This window comes from Cololabis saira, chromosome 7 (genome assembly GCF_033807715.1).
Source record: "Cololabis saira isolate AMF1-May2022 chromosome 7, fColSai1.1, whole genome shotgun sequence".
In the NCBI taxonomy this organism is placed as follows: Eukaryota; Metazoa; Chordata; class Actinopteri; order Beloniformes; family Belonidae; genus Cololabis; species Cololabis saira.
In genome coordinates, this window is record NC_084593.1 from 42437588 (window position 1) to 42454063 (window position 16476).

Below are 16476 nucleotides of genomic sequence, written 5' to 3' on the forward strand. Positions count from 1 at the left end.
GAATTTTACAGGTAGCCAATGGAGCGATGCTAACACTGGAGAGACGTGGTCTCTCCTGCTAATTCCTGTCAGCACTCGTGCTGCTGCATTCTGGATCAGCTGGAGCCTATTCAGCAAATTACTTGGACATCCTGCTAACAACACATTACAGTAATCCAGTCTAGAAGATACAAACGCATGAACTAGTTTTTCTGCATCCCTCTGCGAGAGGATTTTCCTAATTTTTGCAATATTACGGAGATGGAAAAACGCTATTTTACAAACCTGATTAACATATGGTTTAAACGACAAATCCTGATCGAAAACAACACCAAGGTTTCTCACAATTGCACTGGAAGCCATCACAACACCATCTAGTCCCTTCCTAAGATGCTCTGGACCAAGAATGATAACCTCTGTTTTATCTGAATTTAGAAGCAAGAAATTTCTGGACATCCAGTCCTTGATGTCCCTAAGACATGTCTGAAGTTTAACCAACGGTTCTGTCTCATCCGGCTTCATAGACAAGTAGAGCTGTGTATCATCAGCATAACAATGAAAGTGTATGCCGTGATTCTGGATTATACTTCCCAATGGCTGCATGTATAAACTGAACAAGATTGGCCCTAGCACTGAACCCTGCGGAACACCATAACAGACCCTTGACTGTTCTGAAGAAAACTCATGTACATGAAAAAACTGGAACCTGTCAGATAGATATGATTTAAACCAACGTAGAGCTGTCCCTTTAATCCCAACAACATGCTCTAACCTGTGCAGTAAAATGCCATGATCTATAGTGTCAAAAGCCGCACTGAGGTCCAGCAGAACCAGTATGGAAACTAATCCCTTATCTGAGGCCATAAGAAGGTCATTCGTGACTCGAACCAGTGCTGTCTCTGTGCTATGATGCATTCTGAACCCTGACTGAAAGACTTCAAACAGATCATTTCTATACAAATAGTCACATAATTGGCTTGAAACTGCCTTTTCCAGAATTTTAGATACAAATGGAAGGTTAGAAATTGGCCTATAATTAGCTAAGGTGTCTGGGTCAAGAGAAGGTTTTTTAAGTAAAGGTTTAATTACTGCCACTTTGAAAACCTGTGGTACATATCCTAAACTTAGGGATAGGTTGATTTGGTCCAGTATTGTCACACCAATAAGAGAAAAAACATTTTTGAATAGTCGAGTCGGGATGGGGTCTAACATACATGTGGTAGACTTAGCTCTATTAACGAGTGAAGTCAGCTCAGGGAGGTCTATAGGATCAAAACAGTCTAGAGACAAGTCAGAGCCTAGGGAAGTCGCTAAAGCTGAAGAAACGCCCACAACCGGCTGGTTGATTTCTTCTCTAATTCTCGTGATTTTATTGTTAAAGAAGCTCATAAAGTCTTCACTACTGAGAGCTGCAGGAATACACAGCTCCACAGAGCTGTGACTCTTTGTCAGCCTGGCTACAGTGCTGAACAGAAAACGTGGGTTACTTTTGTTATCCTCTATCAACGTTGAATAATAAGCTGTTCTTTCTTTGCGAATGGCTTTTTTATATACTATTAGAATATCTTTCCATTCACGATAGAAGTCTACAGACTTACAAGAGTGCCACTTCCTTTCCATTTTACGCACGCTTTGTTTCAACATGTGAATATCTGAATTGTAGCAGGGAGTTAAGCTCCTGTGGCTAGAAACCCTCCTTTTCAAAGGAGCAACTTCATCTAAAGCTGAATGCAACAGATCAGCAGTGTTACTAACAAGAAAATCAACATCAACATCAGGGGTAGAACCCAGGTCACTGGCCTCTATTGCTTCAGTAGAGGCTTCACTATTTTCCACTGTCGCAAGATGAGCAATGGTCTCCTTAAATTTAGCAATAGCTTCATCAGACAAACATCTGCTAAAATAATACCTCCTGCCCTGCACTTCAACATCAACAACATTCAATTCAAACGTTATTAAATAATGGTCGGATAAAAGGGAGTTTACAGGTGACACCAATAGATCATCAGTTTCAACACCGTAGGTGAGAACGAGATCGAGAGTATGATTAAAACAGTGCGTCGGCCCGTCCACTTTTTGTGAGATACCCATTGATTCTAGAAGAGAATTGAAAGCTAATTTAAGATTATCGCTTTCAACATCCATATGAATATTAAAATCACCCACTATGATGTTTTTATCTGTGCTGATCAATAATCCAGAAAGGAAATCTGAAAATTCTGACAAAAACTCTAGATAAGCGCCAGCAGGGGGCCGGTACACTACCACTAACACAACTGGCTTCTCTGATTTCCGGCTCGGAAATTTCAGACTAAGCGTGAGGCTTTCAAACGTATTATAATTGCACTTAGGTTCAATTTTTGTTTGGAGACTGGAGTTATAAATTGCTGCGACTCCTCCGCCTCGGCCCGGGTTTCTAGGAATTGTGATGATTAAAGTAGCCGGGCGGAGTTGATTCATTCAAACTAACATACTCTTCCTCCTGTAACCATGTTTCTGTTAAGCAGAAAACATCACTCCTACTCTCTGTAATTATATCATTTACTAACAGAGACTTGGAGCTTAACGATCGTATATTTAGTAGTCCGCATCTAATTTTTCGGTCCCTTATTGGTACCAAATGTGCATTGGTTTTAATTTTTACAAGATTATTTTGGTTAACGCCTCTATAACGCCACACCTGGTGAACTAGTGGAGGGCGGGGAACTGCAACCACTTCTATTTTGCTAGGCACCTGGTTAGATTTACCAGTTAGTATAGTTACCAGTTACATCATGTAATCTTATAGTTTTGTTGGCAGGCGTTGGTCCTCGAGAAGCAGCAGAGAAGTGTGTTAAACTACAGCTCTGCATCCTGGCCTGGACCCTGCGATGTCAGGGAGAGGGTCTAATGAAACAGGCCAAATTACTAGAGACAAGAGCAGCACCATCCCGGGTGGGATGAATGCCGTCTCTTCTAATCAGACCGGGCTTTCCCCAGAACGTTTCCCAATTGTCAATAAAGGCCACGTCGTTTTCTGAACACCACCGATACAACCAGCAACGGAGCGAGAGCATGCGACTAAACATGTCATCGCTGGTCAGATTGGGGAGGATATGACATGAATATGGCTTCATTTCACCACCTCACCGCCTGCGTCGCCAGTTCCCCATATCTTAAGACTGTTCCCACGGGAGGGTCAGGGTTGCCGTAGGGATACGCACATTTTTCGGTTAGTTTTTTCTTTTTAAATCCCAACCTTTGTGTAGAAGGTGGCTTGCGCATCTTTCAAGCCCTGTTTTGTGCGCAAGCAAGCTTTATAAATGATGCCCCTGATCATGAAGTATTTCAGGTCAGGATTATGGAGGAAATCCCTGAAGTAGTGAATGAGGTGAAGTACTGTAACAAGGTCAAACCAAATCTTCACTGTTTTCGTTTTATCAGAAGGAACCTGTCTCACCAAGCTGCAAAACTATATCTCTGCCATTCCCAAATCCCACGACAAATCACTCTTTGTTATTCATGTGTCAAGTTTGCCACCATATGCATCCTCCGTCTATGCCTGCACCTGTTAGATAGAGACAAGCCAAGGTGGGTTTTAGGGTTAAGAAATGTTAACGAAGTCCCCAAAATGTATGAAAGCCGGGCTAAAGCATGGTGGGATGTAGGGAATGAGAACGAACAGCCTGGGAGACAATAGGAGGACGACACTACTATAACTATGTTATTCTGGGGAAGATATAACACAGGTGTTGAATGTGGTTAAAAAATAATTTAAAAGAATAAAAACATGGTTTGATGTAAATAAATTATCGCTGAATCTTAAAAAAACAAACTTCATGATATTTAGTAACAGAAGGAGAGACACAGACACTTCAATTAATATAGATAGTATTGAAATTAATAGAGTAAGGGGAACCAAATTTTTTGGGTGTCATGCTGGATGAGAATTTTAATTGGAAATCACATATACATTATACAAAGATAAAAAATATCAAAAACACAAGGTAAAGGATTTATTGGACAACAAAGCATTGTACATTTTATATAACACCTTGATTGTTCCATATCTGACCTACTGTGTTGAAGTTTGGGGAAACGTCTGTAAAACATTTATTCAGTCAATTTTCATTTTGCAAAAAAGAGCCATAAGAATAATCAGTAGAAAACGATATAGAGATTCAACAAATCCATTATTCCTTCAGTTAAAATTATTGAAATTTCATGAATTAGTAGAATATAGTATTCTGCAAATTATGTTTAAAGCTCTTAAAAAAACGTTACCAATTTACATTCAGAAATGATTCGAAAAAAGAGAAAGCAAGTACAACTTAAAAGGAACAGAGATCTTTAAAAAACCAAGATTCAGGACTAAATTGATGGAACGTTGTGTTTCTGTGAAAGGAATCAATTTATGGAACAATCTGAATAAAGAAACCAAAGACTCCAAATCAAACATTACATTCAAAAGAACAATTAAAGCCAAAATGTTAACGACATATAATGATAAATGTTAGTTAAGTTTGATTGACATACCCATAGCCGACGGCTATTTGATTTGATTTTAGTTTTTTTTTTATTTACTTAGTTGTTGCTTTTTAAATTTTTTAATTTAGGTTCTTTGTAATTTGACTTCTTGGAAAAAAGGGGCAGAGTAAATAAGATTCTTCTTCTTCCTGCCCCCTTTCACTCACGGGTTAGGAACGTTTGTGTTTGTGTTGAGTTGTTTGTTGTATTATTTTGAATGAAATAAAGAATAAAAAAAAATTTAATAAAAAAGGAGGGGTGTTATGTCTTGTTCAGCCACACTGCAGCGTTTTTCAGGTATTCCCATTGTAGAGCAACAGCGCCACCGTATGGTGGTAAGTGGTACAACAGCTGTCTTACTTCTGCTGAAGCTGCAGAACCTCCAAAGTTTGATGTCCCATCCGTCATCTCCCGTCAAATAAAAGAGGAGCTGTTTCCAAGAAGAGACTCTACTCAGGATGGCTTCCCTGTGCACGTGCTCGGTATTAAATATCTGCCAAATGTTCAGGTCCACGGGTTCCAGACAGCTAAATCACCATGGTTACTGGCCCAGCTCTCACTGTGTCGATTCGGTACACACAATTAGATCAATTGTTAATTTGCTCAGCCACTTTTTGGTCCTTTTATCACGCTTCCATTTCTGGTAGAGTCCATCACGTTATCCAGCCAGATTATTCGCTTATCATTGTTTTAATTTAACAGTAACAAAACCAGAGACTTTTAAATTGCTTTTTATCTGTTGACAGAAAAAAAGATTCTTCTTCACATAATGCTGCCCCTCCAGCTGTTACAGTCCATCCCAATCCTGTTAGCAGCTGCTGGTGAATGGAACGGGTTTTGATTCAGACAGGAATATATGTTTGCAGAAAAGGGAGTGATGCACTATATCAGGATAAACAGCTATTTTAAGCCTCCAACAAAACTCAGCAATGGTCCTATTTGAGCAATAGTATGGATAGGGTCCCCACAGATAAACTTGGGACATTTCAACTTTGGATGTGCGCAGCACATGCATGAATGATCTTTTTCTGGTTGTTTATTGCTGTGTTGTTGCTACCCACGTCAAAATAACTGTCAACAGACTCAAAGACTTTTGCTTTTATTTATTATTCGGAATCACACGAGCATTACAGCAGCATAACATAAGCCACATTATATCTACACTGCAATCCATTTTTCTTTTTTTTTCTCTGTCTTTCAAACAGAAAAAGAACAAAAACATAAACATAGGGTGTTTTCATTAAGATAAAGAGAAAAAAAAACATTATATAAAGACAAATGGGTAAATGAAATACATCTCAAACAAAAGCAGGGCGTCTCAGGGAAATATAACTTTTCCAATCTTCCCAGATTGCTTCAAATTATGATTGTTGCAGCCTCATAGAGAACGTTATCCCCTCCATTACAAAGATACCGTAAATGATGTCGGACCAATCATCTAATGAAGGAGCATCTGGCTTAAGCCACTTCTTGGTAATAGCTTTTCACACAGCTACACTTAGCAAACCAAACAGGTATCTTGATTCCACAACCACAAATACAGAGTGCGCAAACCCAAAAAGAAAACCTCAGCTTCTAACTGTCTGTTAGGCAAGACTGCAGCAGCACGGATTTGATGAAAAGAGGTTTTCCTGCACGTCAAAAAGTTACTTTTGGAAAACTTGATTCTTGGACTGAGTTTGTACGAGTCACTCACCAGAGTTTTTGAGTCATTCCAGTCTCTGAACCGGAAATGCGTTGCTACCAAGCAAACCAATCCCAGCCCTCTCGGTCTGCGTTGGGTCTGCGTCGCCTCGACGTGTAGTTACATTTTTTGGGAGGTGCAGGTCAGGCTACGGCGTAGGCTACGGAGAGACTCCCGCGTAGCCACCTACCCTACGGCGTAGACTCTGCGTTGATTTAACGCAGAACCATAATTCAGCCTTAATACTGCAGACTAACTGGAGATAATCAGACAGCAGTTGCTCAACGGCAGCATGTTGTCTGGTCAGCAGCAACATCCAGGACTTGCACATTGTTCATCATGTTCACGGAAACGAGACGTAAGAGAAGATCATAAGATGGAAAAGAAGCTTTGGACTGTAATCAAACAAGTTATATCTGTGTTAAAGTGACATTTAGCATCGTTTACATGTCAAATAACCAAGTTTTATAGTTTGGTAGAATATTTACACAGAAATAGAAGATATTAATGACATGTTCAATCTTCCCTGGTCTGGTAATACCTCTCACAAACCTTAACAATGTTTCTTTTCAGGTTATACATACTGAGGTACTCTCATTTAAATCTTTCATTATTCACTTTTAGGAAGGAAATTCAGAAACTCATTGGGAATTGGCTTTCTCAAAAAAAAAAAAAGCTGCAGTCCTTCTCATGTCTTTCTTCAACATACATTGGTGACAGACTTTGAATAAGTGCAGCACAGTGAAGGTGTATTTGAACTCTGTTGGGTCAGAATGATAAATCAGCCTCTCAGAAACCTCCGTAACGCCTTTATAACCCACTCTGACCACAGAGTGGCAGTAGAGGTTTAAAGATGTTTCCTGAGCTGCAGCTCTTACAGCATTGCAGTCAAACCTGGATCTCTCTCCTTTCATTTTCCTCTGTCTCAGCCTCTCTTTCCTCTCCCTCCTTTTATCTTTGTGGCTCCCTCCTTGCTGCCCAGCTTCTTTTCTTTTTCAGTCCTGCCATATACCTAAGAGCATCACCCCTCTCTGCAGCAAGAGCATCTGGCTACAAGGAAACTGGTTTATGTTTCTCTCAGCTGGAGACTGAGTAACAGTAGGATGCTCAAGCATTTGCTCTTCTTCTTTTGGCATGTTTCAGGACAACATGGACCACCAGACGATAAACACACAGGCTCCATCCTTTGGCAGCTCGCACACATTCTGAGCTCTGACTCTGATTGGACCTTCATCACTTGCCATCTGTCAATCAAATGAATGTCCATTTCCCTGAGCAACCTGAATCTGCTGTCAGGAGCTGACATAAGACAGCAGAGCCATTATTTCTGCGGAGTGTAACACTGTTTCCTGGCAGTAGAAACAATGTCAAACTCATAATTAACCCTGAGGAAACATCTATATTTCAAAGTAACCTTCCCAGGATGAGCTGAGTTTGAATTCACACGGCGGGAGTTGGAGGAAGCTGTGTTCCTGCTTCCTGCTGCGGTGTCCTCTCTGTCGTACATCAGGTCCAGCCTTCAGGTCCCCGCCATTCGCTCTGCCCGTATTCTGTTAACAGGCAGGGCAGCACGCAGCAGCATGTCAAGTGTGCTGCAAACCTGCAGCAGTGAGTGTTTCATGCTCACACATTATTCAGTTCTCCCTGCCGTCCAACCAGCGTTTCCAGCTGTGACTTTAGACACATTAGCTTTATAACATTTTACAACATTTAACATCAACCGAAGACTTTCACAGTCACAGTTGCAGTAAAATGATCATATGTTCATGAGCAGCTGCACAACCTCTAGTCACGTGAGCACTTTACTGAGTCATACAGACGGAGTGGTATTGATTTACTGGCAAGTGGATAAAAAAAAGTTTATTTGTATTACTGCATATAAATGCTTGATTCATTAGCATCACATTCAGTTATGTGTAAAAATCATGACAAAAACATACAAGCTGGTTTGTGTTGTTGAGCAAGTACAACATAAGATGAACATCTGCGCTGCAGAACGGAGCGATTCAGGGGATCCTTCGTCCCCACAGCAATAAGACTGTTTAACTCCTCCTGAACTCGGTCTCACACACTCACCTCTGCCACAACTGGACTATATTTTAGTTTGCACTTTACATGCCATTTTTAAACCTTACATTTCATGTTTATTTTAATACTAATGTGCTTTTATTGTCTGAGTGGAAGTGTGGTTGATTTTTATGTTTTGATGAGCTGCTGGACAGTTGAATTTCCCTTTGGGGATTAATAAAGTTCTATCTATCTATCTATCTGTATGTATGAACACCAAATTTTTTATTTAACAAAATTTGAGGCAGAAAGAAAAACTCACATGCGCAATCCTAAGTACCCCCTTACTGCTTTCATAGGATTTAAGATAAGTTACAGGTGCTGCTAATCGTCAGCCCTCGTTGAACTGACCATTAACATGTGTCCAAAGCTCTACAAAAGGCAATGCAAGTTTATCTGTATAGCACATCTCAGCAATGAGGCAATTGGGGGTTCTTTACATGATGAAAACAGAATAAAGAGAAAAATAGATGTGATAATAGATATGACAAATAGTAACAAAGAAAAGTTAGACTTAAACTAGAGTTACAATGTAGTACTGAATTGTTTAAAGTTAAATTCGGAATAGTTTAAATAATTCAGTCAAAAGCAGCTGTAACAAATGAGTTTTAACCTTTATTTAAAGGAATCAAGGGTTTCAGCGTTCCTGCAGTTTTCTGGAAGTTTGTTCTAGATTTGTGGAGCATAGAAGCTGAATGCTGCTTCTCCATGTTTGGTTCTGGTTCTGGGGACACAGAGCAGAAACAAACCAGACGACCTGAGAAGTTTGGACGGTTGCTATGGCAGCAACAAGTCTCATGTATTTTGGTCCTATTCATTCAGTGATTTATAAACTAACAGATGTCACGGGCTGTGGCAGGACCCAAATGCAACACAACTCAGATAGCAGTAACAGTGATCTTTATTTATACTCAAAGCAGGTAAACAACCAAACAGACTCCTCTCGTGGTGAGGAACAGAAGGCAGTAGTGTTTACCGGGGCAGAGACAAGAAGAGAAGATCAGAGGGAAGATCAGTCGGTACCGGGAAGTCAGTCCACAGGTGAATGCTGAAAGGTCAGGCATGAAGCTCAGACAATCTGGCAGTGAGTGAATGAACTGGAGCTGCTTATAAGGTGTCTGGGGAATGGGATGCAGCTGGGACCAGGTGTGGCTGATTGGGCTGATTGGGAGGTGTGGCCAGAAGGTGAGTGAGTGGAATTTTACACCACAGCCGGAGAACAGCAGAGTGGTACGGAGCCCCTAAAGCACAGGTGTCAAACTGAATCCCAGAAGGGCCGGTGTCCTGCATGTTTTAGATCAGGGGTCACCAATCCTGGTCCTCGAGGGCCGGTGTCCCTGCAGGTTTTAGATGTTTCACTGCTTTAACACACCTGATTCTAATTAATCATCGTCACCAGCTTGTCATCAAAGTCTGGATAGTTCTGTTGATGACACAGTCACTTGTATCATGGTGCAAAGAAGCAGGAAAACATCTAAAACCTGCAGGGACACCGGCCCTCGAGGACTGGAGTCCGACACCCCTGCCCTAAAGGGACACAGATTTTTTTCATATAATGAGTTTTACATGCGCGCGTGAAACTTTTACGCGCGTGCGTGAAACCTTTAAGTGAGCACGTAAAGTTGTTTACTTGCAACCAGGTTAAAATTCATCTCAGCTAAATCCTGTAATGTCATTTCCATTCATAAACAGAGCAGGAGCAACTGGAGGGTCTCCTGTTCCAGCAATACTCCCATGTACTTGTTTTTACGCGCCCACGGAGAACAACTTTACGTGCTGTGACGGCCTGCCCCTCTCCCTCCTGATTGGCCATTCTGCTTCCTGGATGGAAGTTGTGGCAGGTCGTCAGCCCAATTGGCCTCACCTGTGTGTGTATGTGTGAGCCAGGGTATTTAGGGGCTCTCTAGCCTTGCAGTCTTTGGCTTGCTTGATCTGGCTTCCTCTTGCTGCTCCTCTTGCTGCTCCCCCTCTTGCTGCTCCCCCTCTTGCTGCTCCCCCTCTTGCTGCTCCCCCTCTTGCTGCTCCCCCTCTTGCTGCTCCTCTTGCTGCTCCCCCTCTTGCTGCTCCCCCTCTTGCTGCTCCCCCTCTTGCTGCTCCCCCTCTTGCTGCTCCTCTTGCTCCCCCCCTTGCTGCTCCCCTTGCTGCTCCCCTTGCTGCTCCTCTTGCTGCTCCTCTTGCTGCTCCTCTTGCTGCTCCCACACTTGGGCTTGGTTCTGGGTTTCCACCTGCCAATGAGGAACTAAGTATTCTTTCCTCCTGCATACAACACTTGCACTCAGAACACTTCATTCACCTACACACAGCATACATGACTGACACTCTACATTTAAACCTACATATACTTTTGGTTTATTTTGATTTAATTTTTACTTTAATAAATTACATTTTTGAATTTGGTGACTCATGTGTGGACTCCTTCTTTGTCAGGGGCTCCGTAGAGTGGAGTATGACAACAGAAGAATTATAAAGTCTATTCTCTGAGGTACAGGGAGCCAGTGTAAAGATCTCAGAACTGGAGTGCTGTGGAGAAGCAGCATTCTGGATCCGCTGTAGCGGTCTGATGGACTTTTTCGACAGACCTGTGAAGACATTGTTGCAGTAATAACATCCACTGAAGATAAACACATGGATGAACTTTTCAAGGTCCTGCTTAGACATTAGTCCTTTGATCCTGGAGATATTTTTCCGGTGATAGAAGGCTGACTTGTAATTGTTTTAATGTGTCTCTGAAGGTTCAGCTCTGAGTCCATGACTGAACCCAGATTTTGTGCCTTAGTGGTTTGTGGCTGTAATAGCTGAAGCTGCATCCTGACTCTTAAACGCTTTTCTTTGGTCCAAAGACAACTACTTCAGTTCTGTTTTTGTTGAACAGAAGAAAATGTGTAGTGGTTATCACGTTTCCCTCACACGCGAAAGGTCCCCTGTTCGAAACTGGGCGGAAACATGTATGACTTTGCAATAACATTATTAGGACTTGGAAAACCACTCCAGTCCTCTTCTTGGTGCACAGGACAGGAAGGCCGACCATCTCTTTCTCGCATTGGGTCTCATGCAGAAATTAATTTTGTTGCAGTTCCACAACTGACCAAAGGCCAGTCATTCTCCATTCACCTACACTTTACATTATATCCAACTTTACAAGAAAAAAAAGAAACTGCCTGCTTTAAAAAAAAGGGAAAAAAATGTTTTTTCTCAATCGTTTGTTTTCACACCCATGACATCTTAGTGGTGATATTTTTATTCTACCACAACAGGACAACTTATATGAAGCCATACATTTATTACATTTATTTTCATCTTGCTGTCAAGAATTGTAGCAGAGATATTTTACAGGATTTTTCTCGTCATGCCCGCAGGTTTGAAAGCATGTCAGTCACTAGCTCCACCACCAGACCCCAGGAGCACATGATTGAGTCAAGTAAACAATGGTCATTAAGAAAATAGACTAGCAGTTGCTGTCTGCCTGCCAAAGAAGCTTCTAAATGCTGCAGCTGGATCAGAGGAAACTCTGATTGAGGTAGGATTATATACACACAGAAAATGTCATTGAAGAAGTAAAAAGAGCAGTTATTTAGGACAGCATCTAGAGCATCTCTGGGAGAATCGCTTTTTATGCCCGCCGTCGCCTCGTCCCAGACACAGACTGACAGCACGGCCCTGAAAGCCACTCACCAACCCGTCTCACCACCCCGCTGCTCAGAAACTCACCTTTGACTCACCGTCCAGACCCGGAGCCACCCAAAGACCCGGCTCACCGTGTAATTTCATTTTTGTAAGAGCGTGTAAACTGATGGTATCCTGAGTTAAACATTCCATCTGTGTTATGACCAACTAATATTACTTTCCATTTTGAGCATGATGTCATTTCATTTTTGTAAGAGAGCGTGTAAACTGATGGTAACCTGAGCTAAATATTACTATTACGTACTCTGCTACTAGGGATCACAGAATCCGCAAATGAAAGGCATGTTTTGCAAGTAAAGATATGTTTTATTTTTGACCCAATGGTTCTTTTGTTCAGGTTGAAAGAAAAAAAAATGATGCACGTGATTATTTACAATAGTGATCGGAAGCAGTTTACAAATTAAATCCAAAGAACTAAAGTTTATATAAAGAAAATGACTCCAACGTAAACCAAAGAAACAAGCATAAGAACTGGACCCTAACCTTAAAATAATAAATCCACTAACTAAACCTAACCTTTAACAAAAACAAAAGTACAACAAAATTACCTATACTAAACTGACTATTCTAAATCAATCCTCCAAAAAAAATTAGGCTTTTACATAGTCAGGCGTTGGAGCCATCTAGTATTGATCCTACTGCTTCCATTCACAAGTGCTTCAACAAACAAGATTTAGCAGGAACCAAACTTAAGGGCAGAAAGGCTGAGGGAAACCAAACATTTAGCCCCAAAGCTCACACAACCTCCAGGATGGACAGCACGTCTTCACACATGGGTTTGAGTGAGACGACTGCCAACGAGCACTGCTCCAGCAGCAGCTTTGTAGGGGGAGAGGTTCCCTCTGGTTGGCTTCTGGTAGAGGTGGGCGTCGCTCTTCATCAGCACACCTGCAGCAGCTCCAACTCCTCCCACACCAGAGGACCTGAGCTCACAGGTGATTTAGTGATGGCCAATTAAACCTCTGCACCCCAGTAGCAGACACTCATAAATGAATAAAAATAGTAAACAAAATTAAAGCTGCAAGCAGCGATGAACGGGCCCTCGCACTCACGGCCACCGCCCCCATAAGCATATCAGAAATGACACCACCCACGACTTCCTATGTCAAACCATTCAAAAGTTATAGCAGAAAAAAGGGACAACCAATCAGAAGAAGGGGCGGGGCTAATTCAGGCCAATGAAGGTCAAGGACTCCATACAGAATCTGATGACACCACCCACGACTCTCTATGTCAAACCATTCAAATGTTATAGCAGAAAATCGGGACAACCAATCCGAAGAAGGGGCGGGGCTAATTTTCACCAATTATGGTCAAGGACTCAATACCGAGTCCCATGACACCACCCACGACTCTTTATGTCAAACCTTTCAAAAGTTATGGCAGAGAAAATTATTCTAGGGGGCGCTGTTGAGCCGTTAGGCCACGCCCATTAATGCAAACCATGAAATATCAAATTTATCGCCAGGCCTGGCTTGCGTGCAAAATTTGGTGACTTTTGGAGAACTATCAAATATGGACCAATCAGATGAAGGGGGGCACGCTTTTTGGCGTCTAGCGTCGCCACGGTAACACTTTTGAAAGAGAAAAGTAATGCGCGTAATCGCAAGATGAAGACGCACATTTTGATGTATAACACACCTGGGTGCACGTTACGGTTCGGGCCGTATTAATTGCCGAAAGAATGGCATAAATTGCACCAAAATTACACAATTAATTCAAAATGGCCGACTTCCTGTTCGGTTTCGGCCATGGCGCCAAGAGACTTTTCTTTAAGTTGCGACATGATACAGGTGTGTACCGATTTTCGTGCATGTACGTCAAACCGTATTGTGGGGCTTGAGGCACAAAGTTTTCCGGGGGGCGCTGTTGAGCCATTTTTCCACGCCCATTAATACAAACCATGAAATATCAAATTTATCGCCAGGCCTGCCTTGCATGCAAAATTTGGTGACTTTTGGGGAACTATCAAATATGGACCAATCAGATGAAGGGGGGGTGCGCTTGTTGGCGTCTAGCGTCGCCACGGTAACACTTTTGAAAGAGAAAAGTAATGCGCGTAGTCGCAGGATGGAGACGCACATTTTGATGTATAACACACCTGGGTGCATGTTACGGTTCGGGCCGTATTAATTCTCGAAGGAATGGCTCATATTGCTCCAAAATTACGCGATTAATTCAGAATGTTCAAAATGGCCGACTTCCTGTTCGGTTTCGGCCATGGCGCCAAGAGACTTTTCTTTAAGTTGCGACATGATACAGGTGTGTACCGATTTTCGTTCATGTACGTCAAACCGTATTATGGGGCTTGAGGCGCAAAGTTTTTTCTGTCTGAACCAACCAGATGACGGGTGGGCGCGCTTTTTGGCGTCTAGCGTCGCCATGGTAACGCTTTTGAAAGAGAAAAGTAATGCGCATAGTCGCAGGATGTAGACGCACATTTTGACGTATAACACACCTGGGTGCACGTTACGGTTCGGGCCGTATTAACTGCCGAAGGAATGGCATAAATTGCGCCAAAGTGACACGATTAATTCAAAATGGCTGACTTCCTGTTCGGTTTCGGCCATGTCGCCAGGAGACTTTTCTTTAAGTTGTGTACTGATACAGGTGTGTAGCGATTTTTGTGCATGTACGTCAAACCGTATTGTGGGGCTTGAGGCACAAAGTTTTCCAGGGGGCGCTGTTGAGCCATTTTGCCACGCCCATTAATGTAAACCATTAAATATCAAATTTTTCGCCAGGCCTGACTTGCATGCAAAATTTGGTGACTTTTTGGGCACGTTTAGGGGGGCAAAAAGGCCCTCCTTTCGTCAGAAGAAAAAAGAAAGAAAAAAGAAAGAAAAATTCCTACAGATACAATAGGGCCTTCGCACTGAAGGTGCTCGGGCCCTAAATAGTACATTTACAGGGACGTAACACCCCCACCCTCAAAATCAAACATATGCCCTCAAAAATATGTTGATATGATTTAACACCAAGCCCGAGATAGGGCATCAGCCAGAACATTATCTGCTCCCCTCTTGTGTCGGATTTCCAAATTATAATCCTGAATGAGGACAGCCAACCGCATGAGCCGTTGGTTATGGTTACGCATGCGCTGCAAAAATACTAGAGGGTTGTGGTCGGTGTAACAGACAACTGGCAGCGGACTTGACCCAACATACACCTCGAAGTATTGCAGCGCAAGTAACATAGCCAGCGCCTCCTTCTCAATGGTCGAATAATTCACCTGATGTTTGTTGAATTTTCGTGAGAAGTAACAGACAGGATGATTGACCCCACTCACAGACTCTTGCAGCAGCACAGCTCCAGCTCCCACCCCACTGGCATCCACCTCTAGAGAAAAGGGACGGGAGAAGTCAGGAGCAGCCAACACGGGCGCACTGCACAGGAGAGATTTAATGGACTCAAATGCATGTTGACACGGAGGAGACCAGATAAATGCTCTTTTCGGACTTAACAGACTGGTCAAGGGGTGGGCAACGGTGGCGAAGTTGGCACAGAAAGACCTGTAGTAGCCCGCTGCGCCTAAAAACTGGCGCAAGCCACGCCGAGTGGTAGGAGCGGGGTAGGCGGAAATAGCAGCAACCTTAGCCTCAACAGGCCGAACTTGTCCTTGCCCCACTTCTTTGCCTAGGTAAGTGACTGTAGCCTTACCAAACTCACATTTAGCCAAATTCAGAGTCAAAGAGGCTTTCGCTAAACGCTCGAACACAATTCTGAGGAGTTTAATGTGCTCCGCCCAGTCCCCAGAATACACAATTAAATCGTCTAAATAAGCATTCAGTTGGGCACCCCCTCCAACACAATGTTAACGAGCCTCTGAAAAGTGGCCGGTGCGTTGCACATACCAAAGGCCATGACGTCATACTGCATGAAATGATCAGGAGTAACAAAAGCAGATATTTCAGAAGCACGGCGCGTTAATGGCACCTGCCAGTAACCCTTAAGCAAGTCTAACTTAGTCACAAATGCAGCAGAACCCAAGTTATCCACACAGTCTTCCATTCTAGGGAGAGGATAAGAATCTTGCACAGTGACTGCGTTAACCTTCCTGTAATCAGTACAAAACCTAGGGCTGCCGTCTGATTTAGCCTGTAATAGACAGGGAGAGCTCCACGGACTCGAACTCGACCGCGCTAAACCATTTGAGATCAAATACTCCACCTCTTTTTTCATGAGCGCTCGTTTGGTGGGATTGACGCGGTACGCGTGCTGTTTAATAGGCCTGGCGCGCCCCACGTCAATATCATGCTCTAGCACAGTAGTGCGAGTAGGAACATCCCCAAATATTACAGGAAAATCGGCAACTAGCTGGACAACATCACTCCGGTGTTCGGGAAGTAAGTGACTTAAGTGATCTGGCAATTTGGCAATCATTTCCGAGTTGCATAACCGAGGATGTTGTGTGGGAAACGCACGCAACCTCAACCCATCATCCTCTGGCACCTGCGAATCAGATTCACCCCGAACATTAGAACCAATCAGAATCAGAATCAGAATCAGAATCAGCTTTATTGGCCAGGTTCGAACATTGTCCAACATAGAGGTGG